At 34.8% G+C, this 12,277-nt stretch overlaps 1 long non-coding RNA gene across 1 annotated transcript in view; it reads left to right on the top strand.

Moving 5' to 3' along the window:
- The window catches only part of LOC137488668 (uncharacterized), a 108,002-nt gene that overhangs the window by 44,647 nt on the left and 51,078 nt on the right, over nucleotides 1–12,277 (top strand). The window lies entirely within an intron of this gene.

The raw sequence follows: 12,277 nt of genomic DNA, 5'->3' as shown, positions 1-12,277 counted from the left end.
ACATTAAGCATGTTCATGTCCTACTAAAATAGGATTATTTCACATGTCTTAATTCGATTTAAGAGAGTTACCAGGACGGTGATTTTTATGTGGCTTTTGCAGCGTTTTTGCTCTTTTTTTTTTTTTTGGATTTTTGATAGCACTGGTTGGGATTAATGAATGACAGTTTTTCGAATTCACCTATAGATCCGTTTCTTGTTCAGATGAGTTTAAAATAAGGCTGTGCAGTATTGAAGAAAAATGAATTGTGCGATAGCATGGTATTAGGAAATAATGTGATCTCATACTGATTCATATTGGGTGACACGGTGGCTCAGTGGTTAGCACTGTTGCCTCACAGCAAGATGGTCGCTGGTTCAAGTCCCAGCTGGGTCAATTGGCATTTCTGTGTGGAGTTTGCATGTTTTCCTTATGTTTGCATGTTTGCATATTGTTTGCTATGGAAGGCAAAAACTTTGAAGCTCAATATCTTAAAGTCATTCATAATGCAGATAGAACCTTATAATTCCACAATGACGATTTGTATTAAATTACTAATATATCGTGAACCGTTGTGATATTTACATTGCTGTATGCACATTTGCAATATTTTTCAGAATTTTGATATATTGTCCTACTATAGCTTTAACACATACTTGAACACACATACACTGTAAAAAATAATCTGTAAAATGTATGGTAAATAAGCGGCAGCTTTAATAGCTGGAAAATAGCTGCAATAACTGTTAAAAATACAGTAGGAATGCAAATGAAATTTCTAAATACAGTAAACTACCGTACTCTATAAAACATACAAAAAAGGTGCGCCTCAAATTGCATACTTATGCACTTTTCTATACCATTTTGTAGTATAAATGGTGTAAGTTGTGCGTTCACACTAAAAACTGTAAATATTATAAGTGCTCTTTTATTTACCCGATTATGTACTTATTCAACCGGCGAAATGACGTGTGGAATGTAGGACACGTCACACACTCAACGGCCGCTGCTTTGCTCACGTAGCAGATGGGGCGGAGCTTTCAGGCGCCCATGTTGGATAACTTTATTTATTTTAGACCGTGAAAGCAAAATTCTCCTACAAGAGTGATTATACCACCTCCCGATGGTGAATGCGGTTATACCTATGGCAGGTATTATTTAGTAGTTTGGTCATTTATTTCACTAATATGGCAAACATCAAATGTCATCAGGGAAATTTCCGCTTAGTAAAAAACTATTAGTGTTCCATTTGGGACGACGCTACATGCATAAACTAAGCTGTTGAGTGTGTAAGTGCTTAAGTACATAGTGCATAAGTGGATAGATAGTGTGCCATTTGGGAAGCAGTTAAACACAAAAAGAAGCAGGTGTGGATGAGAAAGTCACAAGCAACTTTTCCCACAAGCAGAGACACATACTAATATATGGAAGCCATTCAGTGTCCTTCCCACAACCACTAAACACCGTCATATAACACACATAAAATTAAAGTAATGCAATAAACATTCTTTATCAACATTAGATGTAACATAAAACTAGAGAAAACTGAAAAGAAATGTAATGCATACAAAAAGGTATAAAATTGAAGTGTCATGCAGGGAATTCTGGGAGGGTGAATATATGGTTATTTATGGTATATTTCTTTTACTTTTTTTTACCGCTGAAATCAGGAACACTTTTTACATAAAGCTACCTTTATGGGGACTTCGCACAAACTAAATTCATTTTAGTTACTGTACAAACTAAATTTTATCCCTCCTACTGCAACTCTACTAACTATACCCAAAGCTTAAAGGAAACATTCTACTTTTTCACATTTTCAAAATACAAAATACAGTTTTCAAAGTACATTTTTAATTCATTTTGTGTGATTTATGAGCCATTTTCCTCCAGTTTTGTCCTCACAAAGTCAAAATGTACTGGCGTTGCTATACTTGTTATTACCTGTTATTCACAGCCTATGCAGGCTTTGCTTACTAAAGGGGACATCATTGGTGGCCACTGGCGTCTTCTCGGTAGTATATAAACAGTGCGTCAGCTCATGTGAGATTTCATAGCCGCAAATACATCGTTACATTATGACAGAAATGACATTTTTGAGTGAATTAAACCTTACAAATACAGAATGTGATGCTTTTAACACCCTTTGGAGGTGTCTACAAAGCTCAAAGGAAACACTCTGCTTTTTCACGTTTTCAAAATAGTTTTCAAAGTACATTTTTAATTCATTCCGTGTGATTTATGAGCCATTTTCATCCAATTTTGTCCTCACAAAGTCAAAATGTAATGGCATTGCTATACTTGTGGGGACATTTAATACTATGCTTGTGGACACACACATGTAAGTGCAGCTAACTTCATGATGACTTCTCATAGACGTCACGTCACGTGGGGATATTTGGTACATTACTTGTGGACACACACACACACACACACACACACACACACACACACACACACACACACACACACACACACACACACACACTACTTTCAAATACAGACATGTGTGTGTGTGTGTGTTTTGTGGTGTGAGTCTCTCAGCTGTGGTTACAATGAGGACTGACCCGGTTGATAGTGGTCTGCTAATGAACACTAATGAATCAGATGGCTGACAATGTGAGCACCAGGAATCTTTTGTGTTTGTGTCACCTCAGTCATGATGAAGAGCTGTGTGTGAGTTTTGCCTAAAGCTATACAGCCAAATCAATCTATCTCGAGATAAAAGAAATCAAGCGACACACTGGAGTGCAGGAGTAGATGGAGGTGCTGAAGATCATTTGTGTGCTGGCTTTGCTAAACCTATGCTAATTTTCAGCACAGTAATTGCTCTGATGATTCAGTTGGGTTTTGTCTTTCTTCTCTTTGTGTGTGGGTCTTCACTGCACGAGTTCCCTTTGAGTGTTTTGGTGTTTCTTTGTTATGTCTCATTGCCCCATATGTCTCCATTAGTTTTAGCACAGGTTTTGACCTTAACGAAAATAGATTCTCGCACTAGCTACTGAAACAGTGTGTTTGTTTGCATAGACTTTATTAAAGGTTATTTAGATGGTATGGTCATTAAACAAATGTCCTTAAATACACGTTCAAACATTGTTTTTTAGATATAACATAATAAAATTAGTATTTTTTATTCAAAACGAGTTTCATTCAAGCTTTTTAAAAATAATAGAAGTTTCCTCTATCACAGTGTTTCCCATACCTGTTCCTGGAGGCACACCAACAGTACATGTTTTGGAGGTCTCCCTTATCTGACCCATTTATTTCAGGTTTTGGAACCCTTTCTGATGTTCTGATAAGTTGATTCAAGTTTGTTTGATTAGAAAGAAGTTGAAAATGTGCACTGTTGGTGTGCCTTCAGGAACAGAGTTGGGAAACACTGCTCTAGAAGACACAAAATGAACCCACAATTTTTGAATCTCCCATATATAATTTTGAAATGTTGTAATTATTACATCTGCTAGTGTTTTTAAGTTGAATTAAGCTGTTAAAAGATCAAATATCTAATATCGACTGATATCCACGTTGTGCTTCATAATATGGGCTGCACTTTCACTTTGGGGAACTATTAGGGCTGCACAATTTTGGCTAAAATGACAATCACATTTTTTTTTTTAACTTAAAATCAAGTTTGCATCTTTTCTCATGATTCTGCGGATATAGAAAAGAGTATGCTTTATATGAGTAGTATGAGTAGGCTATTATTATTTCTTAAACATGGTTAACATTATCAGGTCTATGTGTAGGTCTACTGTTGGTTAAAATGCTAAATTTTGCATAGACTTTGACTGGTGGAATATGTCCTGGTTGTTAAATCACAGTAAAGTTATGGCATCAAAATACAACTATTAGTAATTCTAAAGTTGAATGTTTGAGACATATGCTTGTCATTTGTCATTGACAACATTATTAGACCATTTTTTCATTGGTAAAATGAAACATTTTATCATTATCAGATTCCCTTTTGAATTATATTCAACATTACATAGGCTGGAGTAGTTGTTATACTGACACTGTTAAATATTTATTTTCATGCACAAAATGTTGTGTTCGCTATGAAAGAAAAAACATGTCAAATGCCTGTCGTAAACCTAACTCTATGCAATATAATCATTAAAATGATGTGCACACTTTTGGTTTCACTTTTCACTGCCGTCCCTTTTAAGTTCAGTTTGCAACAAACTGAACGTAGTTTAACTTTATTAACTGTTTTTCACAGCCTATGCAGGTTTTGCATACTAAAGGAGACATCATTGGCAAGCACACGTGCGTCTTCTATGTAGAAATAAACAGTGCGTCAACTCATGCGTGATTTTACAGCCGCGAATACATCATTACATGATGACAGAAATGACGTTTTTGGGTGAATTAAACCTTATAAATACAATATGTGCCGCTTTTAACACTATTTGGAGTTGTCCGTGTTGCTGAGCAACATATACAAAACAATGTGAAAGCTTGGCGACCGCCTTTATGCTTTTCTCCTAACCATGAAAATATAATTGGCTGAATTATAGAGAAAAGCTGAGATGGTGCGGGGGTTGAATTTAGATCATTGAAAAAATTTAAACAAATCATTACAAATTACACTTATGATTATTATAACACACAATATTATAATGTACAAACGATTAGTTGATTTTAGATTTTAAATATGAAAAAAGTAATACGTAACAAAATTGATACACTTTAAAAATAAATAAAACATTAATTTAACATTACAAATAATAAATACAGTATTAATACAAATGCTGCATTCAATCTGTTTACTGAAAATTTGGTTGAGCTCATTAAATAAACAAAATTGTGATAAAACATTTCTGTTGTTTGTAATTTATGTTGTTTAAATTAATTCCTGTAGTTTTAGGCACTATTTATAGCTACTAATAGAATAGAAAATGGGGTTGACTTAACTAAGCTTGCTAAGAATTCCTGTGGACAGAATTATTATTATTATTATTATTATTATTATTATTATTATTATTATTATATACGGTCTGAACACATGTGGATAGTACTGCTAACGTAGTCAATAATTTTAGAAATGAAGTGAATTTAGCTGTTTAAATAAAACCTGTGTAGTGTAGAGATTGTCACAGTGATCGCTGAAGCATATGAGGCCTGGAGCTTGACCTCGTTATGCTAAATCATTGCTAATTATGGGAGTGACCTAATTTGCATATCCGTATGGTTTGACAGGGGAGCTAGTTAAATGGTGCACACTTCTTGTATCTTATGGAAACAGATTGTGACTGACAGATTTTCAGTGTCTACCTAACTGATTGGGTTAGATATTAAGTGTATTTGTTTTTATAATTGTATAACCTCTGGTGTAATTTTATGTGAGTCATTTCTGTATTCATCACTTATAGCTTAAGCCCAACAGAGACGCAAGCTAATTATGTCAAAGCACACCCTACACACACTCCCTCAGTCTGACTTTCACATCCGATGCTGCACTGTGACTCAATAGAAGAACAAAGAAATTAATAAACGAAGCATAAAGTAAATAATGACGCTCATACTCTCGTTGCGTGAGTGCGAGTCCGTGTGAGTCAGACTAATGGTTTATTTAAAAAGGTCAGAGTTGTGTTCATGAAATAATAAGTACATGTTACTTTTGGATGAAAGGAAATTGAAGCCGCCAAGCCTGCTCACCTTTTCTATAGGGAATGATTTTTTTTTTTTTATTGTAAATACCCTATAGAGAAATTACATACAGGTGAAGTCAGAATTATTAGCCTCCCTGAATTATTAGCCCTCCTGTTTATTTTTCCACCAATTTCTGTTTAACGGAGAGAAGATTATTTCAACACATTTCTAAACATAATAGTTTTAACAACTCATTTCTAATAACTGATTTCTTTTATCTTTGCATGATGACAGTTCATAATATTTTGCTAGATATTTTTCAAGACACTTCTATACAGCTTAAAATGTTTAAATAATAAAATATATATGCTTTTATTCTAGCCGAAAAAATAAGACTTTCTCCAGAAGAAAAAAATATTATGAGACATATTGTAAAAATTTTGTTGCTCTGTTAAAGATCATTTAAGAAATATTTAAAAAAAGAAAAAAAAATTAAAAGGGGAGCATACTTTTTTTTGTTTTTATTTGTTTTCTCTTAATACAACATAATATACAAAAATACAAAATGCATACAAATTTTGAAAAATTATTAGGAAAACGGTAACAAATCCATCAAGATAATACTACAGAGCACAACAGGGTACACTTAAGAAGTTGAGTTAAGAAATTTTGAGTTTATTTAGCTTCAGTGGTTGAAGTTGTGCCAAATAATTTTTTTAAGTTGACTAAAAAGGCTGGTTTAATGTCAATGATGCTTTATGGAATAATTTGGCACAACTTCGACCACTGAAGCTTAATAAACTCAATGTCTTTACAGTCAGTTGCTTTAAAATTTCAAGTTAACTTAACTTTTGATTTTTTTACAGTGGTAAACGCTCAAGTGAAGAAATCAAAATTCAAAGTCTCCTCAACTGATTTTTTATTTTATTTCATTGAACAAACAGTTCCAAACTTGCAGTTAAATTGTTTTATGGGTAAATTCAACTCTGAGCTCAAAATATGTCCACCTAACTTACAATTTTAAACTGAGTTAGCAATCTGTAAGTTGGATTTTTCCACAGCATAGACACTTTATAGTTTAAGTTAGGGCTGGGCGATTTGGCCTAATATCAAAATCTCAATTAATTGAACATTTTAACTCGATAAAGATTAATGAACGAATATTTTATTTATTTATTTTATGTTTTTGCCCTCATAGTTCAATGACAAGTTTTGTAAATATGTTCTCATATTACAAGTGAGAGATTTTTAAATGGTCTATAACTTGATTTTATAATAGTTGAAGGAAACACACACTATCTACTCTCTATGATTATTTATTGAGCTTCAACGCTGAACAACTGAAATTAAAACACACATTGCCTAAAACACGGCTCTCTGCACTGCCCACCGTTGTTAACCCTACCAAACCGACCAATCACAAAGCTTGCGCTACGCGTTATTAAGATGTGCAAGTACGTTCTTTTGATAGGTGTGCGACTGTGCGGGTATGCAAAGGCTGCGCTGGACACTTGTGGCCTTGGCAGATGTATAATATCATAATAATATAATAAGTATAAATCAAAATATAATAAATATATTTCAGCCTTAACAGAATGAGGTCACGTGACTCCACACATGGTAGGGAAACTAATTGAAATAATTGGCTTGAAAAAATTAGATCGATTAGAGGTTTTGAATGTTGATTTAGATTACTTTCGATTAGTCAACCAGCCCTAGTTTAAGTGAAGAAAATAAAATTCTCCCATATATACATTTTCACATGATTGCCATTTATTTTGGCTTTCATTTTTTCTGACATGACACATTCTCAATCAGGAATTCCATCCATAGTTTAAGTGTAGAGCATTGAATGTCTTTCCAAAAGCTACCTGCTGTAGTTATACCAACAGTTATAAGGAAGAACTCGTCATTTGTAAGATGTGAAAGTAGGCATGGGCCTACTTTTCTACTTACAAAAAAAAAAAAAAAAAAAAAAAAAAAACTTTTCCCCTTTAAAGACTATTTTCTATTTTGAGAAATATTTATAAAAAATTTGGAGCAGTAAACATGTCAGGCTAAATAATTCAAATGAATTATTGACTTCTGCTGTCTTCATTAGTTTCAAAAACACAAATTTCTTTAATTTAAAACGACATCTTTAGAGATCTTTTTTTATGAAACCTGTAGAAACTCTGGATATGTCTCAAATAAGTTGTTGCGTTTTAAATGGATTGATTTATAAATTTGAGTTGTATTGTCTATTTTATTTTTAAAATGACATGTTAACATTTGTCTATTAAAGATAGCTATAACATAAAAATAGTGGTCGATAATGATCTACATTTAAATATCAGGCATTGGTGCCATTTTGCTAACTCTTGAGCATGGTTGTGGTGACCGATGGCTTTAGCTCTTGCTCTGGAATACAGTGTGTGTTGTTGCGGTGTGGTCTGTGGGCACTCGAGGTGGCAAACGCACTGGAGGCAAGTCATATTTTAAGAGATCCGTCAGAGTCACCTTGTACTTTAAGTGCCCCTCTGCGCTTTACGGCAGCTGTTCCTTATAGATCTCCCTCCTCGCCTCACACACACACATCAACGAAACTGATCTGGCACCCTGGGCAATCGGCCAAACACACACACACATCACAGCCCAAACCAACAGAACATTCCACTGGGCCAATGTTTAGCTTTAATCCCATAATAAGAGCCTCAGCTGTCCAGGAGAAGAAAGAGGACTTTCCGCTGCAAAAGTCAGACACTTCAGTCTTCTGTGCTCCTCTTTTTCATTCTACCTTTTGTTCTCCTCTCTTTGTTTTAGTTTGGAGCATGAGATCTGGTCCTCTTGGGTTGGCTGTTGTACTTTTGTCTCTGTCTTGCTCTTTCGTTTACCTCTCGTTTGCAGTGACTTACAGATAATCATGGATTTGTTCAGGACCACACACAGATGTGGATTGTAATATGGGATCATGGTGGCATTTATCACATAGGTCTGTCTTTTTTTATAGTCTGCTTGAGGATGCAGTGACGAAGGGTACATTTACAGTACATGCCTACTGAAGGGCTGTTCTAACCGTTGTATCTTACATGTGTATTCTTCAAAACATTTGCAACCTCCATATCATCTTGGCTGAGCTTTTGCCCTAGATTAGTAATACAACATTTAAAATATAGTGAGTTATTTGCACATTTAGCACAAATTTTTATGAGTATGAGTTTTACACGAATGTGAAAAAAACAGCTCATGCTAAAAATCTTGCTCAGTGGGTCCAATGTGTGGTAAAGGCACAATATATGAATTTTTTTCATTAAAATGTCCTACAACCACTGGAAAAGTGTTATATATTTTGCTGACTTATGCAGTTACATTATCCCAAGTGTTATGAAGAATGTTTAAATCTAGAGAAATAAGCAATTTTAAGTCCTGTGTGGCCATGCTGATGACATCATACATTTTCGATTTCCAGTTTGGTTTTATAGCAAACAGGAAAAGGCCAAAGATGCTTTGATAATTTGTGCATTTAATTACACTTAAAGCAGCATTAGAGCAGAACCCTAAAATGTATTTTGTATGAATAAACCCCTCATCCAGAGGAACCAGAAGGTGGCCTATGGCATAGTTAAAGCTCTGCTGTTTTAATGCTGGGTCGAGCTTGTCATCTCTCATTGTCGTCTCTCAATTGCTTCTTAGTCTTATTTTGCTTCATACTACCATGATAATAAGTCTTCAATATCTTGGATCATCCATGTACTTGATTCTGCTGGAGCAATGAAGATGACAACTTGCATAATTCTACATTCAGTCATGGCGTCATCAAACTGCTCCTTTGTTTGTTGTGAATACACACCCTCTAGGAGTGAAAGTTGCATTTTGTGCTTTTAATATGTTGCCAAAATTTTAAAATAGCAAAAAACAAAACAAAATGAAGTCTACAAGCAGGATTTTGCAGAAAAACTTGTGTAAATATTTGGTCCACCCAATAAATCCTGAGATTGCGTAGAGAGGGAGGAGAGTTTCAGCCCCTCATTAAAAATCTGTGATATTATCTCAAGCAATTCAAAGCTATTTAACAGTCTTTCTTTGTGTTTGGTCTCTTTCTGTTATGCACTTTTATTTTTCATAAAGTGTTTTGTTCTGTGAGACAAAGTGAGTCAAATTGAACTGAATTTTCGCATTTATGAAGTACATAGTTTCATAATAAGTCAATTACAGATCTTTTCGAAACTTGCCTTTAAAACATTATTTGATTGTTTTTTAAGCTTTTGCAGGCTGTGTGAATGGTAATATTGTTCATTTTGAAACATATCATTATACTATGATGCATGTTCAAAAGCATAATAGTACCATGGTAGCATATTCAAAATACAATGTTCATACTACGTTTTATATGTTACCTGTGAAGCACTGTCACCTCACAGCAAGTAGGTTGCTGGTTTGAGTCCTGGCGGAACCCTTTGGCATTTCTGTGTGGGGTTTGTATGTTCTCTTCGTTTTCGCGTGGGTTTCTTTTGGGTGCTCCATTTTCCCCCACAGTCCAAAGGCACGGCTATAAGTGTATTGGGTAAGCTAAATTGGCCGTAGTGTATGAGTTTGTGTGAATGTGAGAGTGTTTCCCAGTAATGGGTTGCAGCTGGAAGGGCATCCGCTGCGTAAAACTATGGCGGAGTAGTTGGCTATTCATTCTGCTGTTTGACCCCTGATAAATAAGGGACTAAGCTGAAGGAAATTTGGCTTAGTCCGGCTTAAATACTTGTGAATGGCATTGTGTATGACAATAAAACTATAATAAACTGCCTAATTTCACATCTATTTACCGAAGAGCACTTATACTCTTATACTCTCATCTTGAGTGATTTAGTGTTTGTATGAATGAGCAATAGTGCAATCAAGTATCTTAAAGAGAGAGAGAGAGAGAGAGAGAGAGAGAGAGAGAGAGAGAGGCTGTGAATGAACCAGGTAGAAAAAGCCCTTCAAAACCTCCAGCTCTGCCTGAAGATATGACTCCATCAATGGTGAGATAACATCTGGAGATTAACAACCACACAGCTGTGCAGATAACAAACACAGACATCGTATTGTGTCATCATAAACCCCCATTAAATGATATATACATGTGCCAAATGAGTTTACAGTAGCTCTTAGTAGAAGAGATGCAGTTCATTTTTGGATTCCCCAAAGTGTGTGCTTTAGATCCGTTTCCTACTGTTTTGGTGTACACATTCGTCCAGGTGGTGATATAAGGATTTAAAGGGATAGTTCATTTAAAAACTAAAATTTGCTTCAAATTCAATTGATTTCAAACCTTAAAGTTTATTTTCTGTTGAACACAAAAGAAGATATTTTGAACAAAGCTGATAACCTGTAACCATTGATTTCAATAGTAGGAACAACAAATACCAAGGAGAGTCGATGTTTACAGATTTCAATTATTTTTATTTTTTTATTTTCTTTTTTTCTTGTGTTTAACAGAAAACAGAAACTATAAAGGATCGAAAAAAGTAAAGGGTGATTAAATTATAACTGAATATTTTTTGACAGGAAATTAGAGAAGAATACAACATCGAATGGACTCTTCAACTGTATGTAACCTAGATTCTTCCATAATAATCCAGTCGGACTCAATCTCTGACACTCTCTGCTAAACCGAAACACCAGAAATGTATAAAGTGTGATGGGACATTTTCCAGTGTCACAGCGCACTGTTATCTCTTTGATTAAAGTTATTGCATTAGCGCACTGTTGGCTGGAGATTAAAGAAGTTTGGTTGTGTTTAAAACTGGAAATCCAATCGTGAGAGCTTTGGGTTGGTAGTATGTTGAATGTGAAAACAGGTTATGTCTTGTGTTTTGCCTTGCCGATAAAAGGAGTTGATGGGTTGGGTTAGGGATCGGCCATTTAGAAATTAGTTAATTAGAAATCCGCTAATTGCACAGTGCTGATCTTTATCTTAAAGACAAGGAGATTAACTTGCACCTATAGTGACAAAATGGTTGTGCTTAAAGCTAAATTGAGATTTTATTTTTCTGGTGGCAGTAAAAGGTATTGCAGTTATTTATTTTCAAAACAGTTATTTTCAGAGAACTCCTATTATCCTTCTTTGGATTGTTAATTAGGTAGCTCCACCCCCAAACACACGTTGAGCCAGTGTTGTCACTCAAATGCTCAGACACACAGAAAAGAGCCCCAGTGTTTTACTATTAACTGTATAATGTCATTTTATATTTCATATCTTCAGTTTTCATTTTAATGTTAGTCTTATTATTATTGTCTTGCAACAAAGATCCACGTGCAGTTTAATAACAAGAAAAGTCAGGCAGGCAATGGTCCAAAACAGTAACATAAGGGTAATCCAAAGTGCATAGTCAGAAACAGACAAATGGTCAGGACAGGAGGAAAAGAATCAAAACGGTAAACAAGACAAGGATCGAAAACACAGCAAGCAAACGGGAAAAATGCTTTGTAATGTTGTAAACAAGACTCAGCAATGTGTATGTGAATGTGAGGTGTATATACTCCATGTAATCAGTGTAGAGAGCTATAGCTATGTGTGTGTGTGTCAGTATTCGGATTATTGTCAGCTATGGCCGGAATTGATGAGTGCAAAAAGTTCTGGGAGTTATAGTTCAGTTCAGTGGCCGAATTGTAGTTCTTCAGAACTGCAACTGCTCGATTGCTGGTTATCATAACAATTAGGATATTTTTATATTAATATTTAGTCTTTGTT

Source organism: Danio rerio, chromosome 20 (genome assembly GCF_052040795.2).
Source record: "Danio rerio strain M-AB ecotype USA chromosome 20, GRCz13ab, whole genome shotgun sequence".
Taxonomy (NCBI): domain Eukaryota; kingdom Metazoa; phylum Chordata; class Actinopteri; order Cypriniformes; family Danionidae; genus Danio; species Danio rerio.
This window is presented reverse-complemented; position numbering and strand designations above follow the sequence as displayed.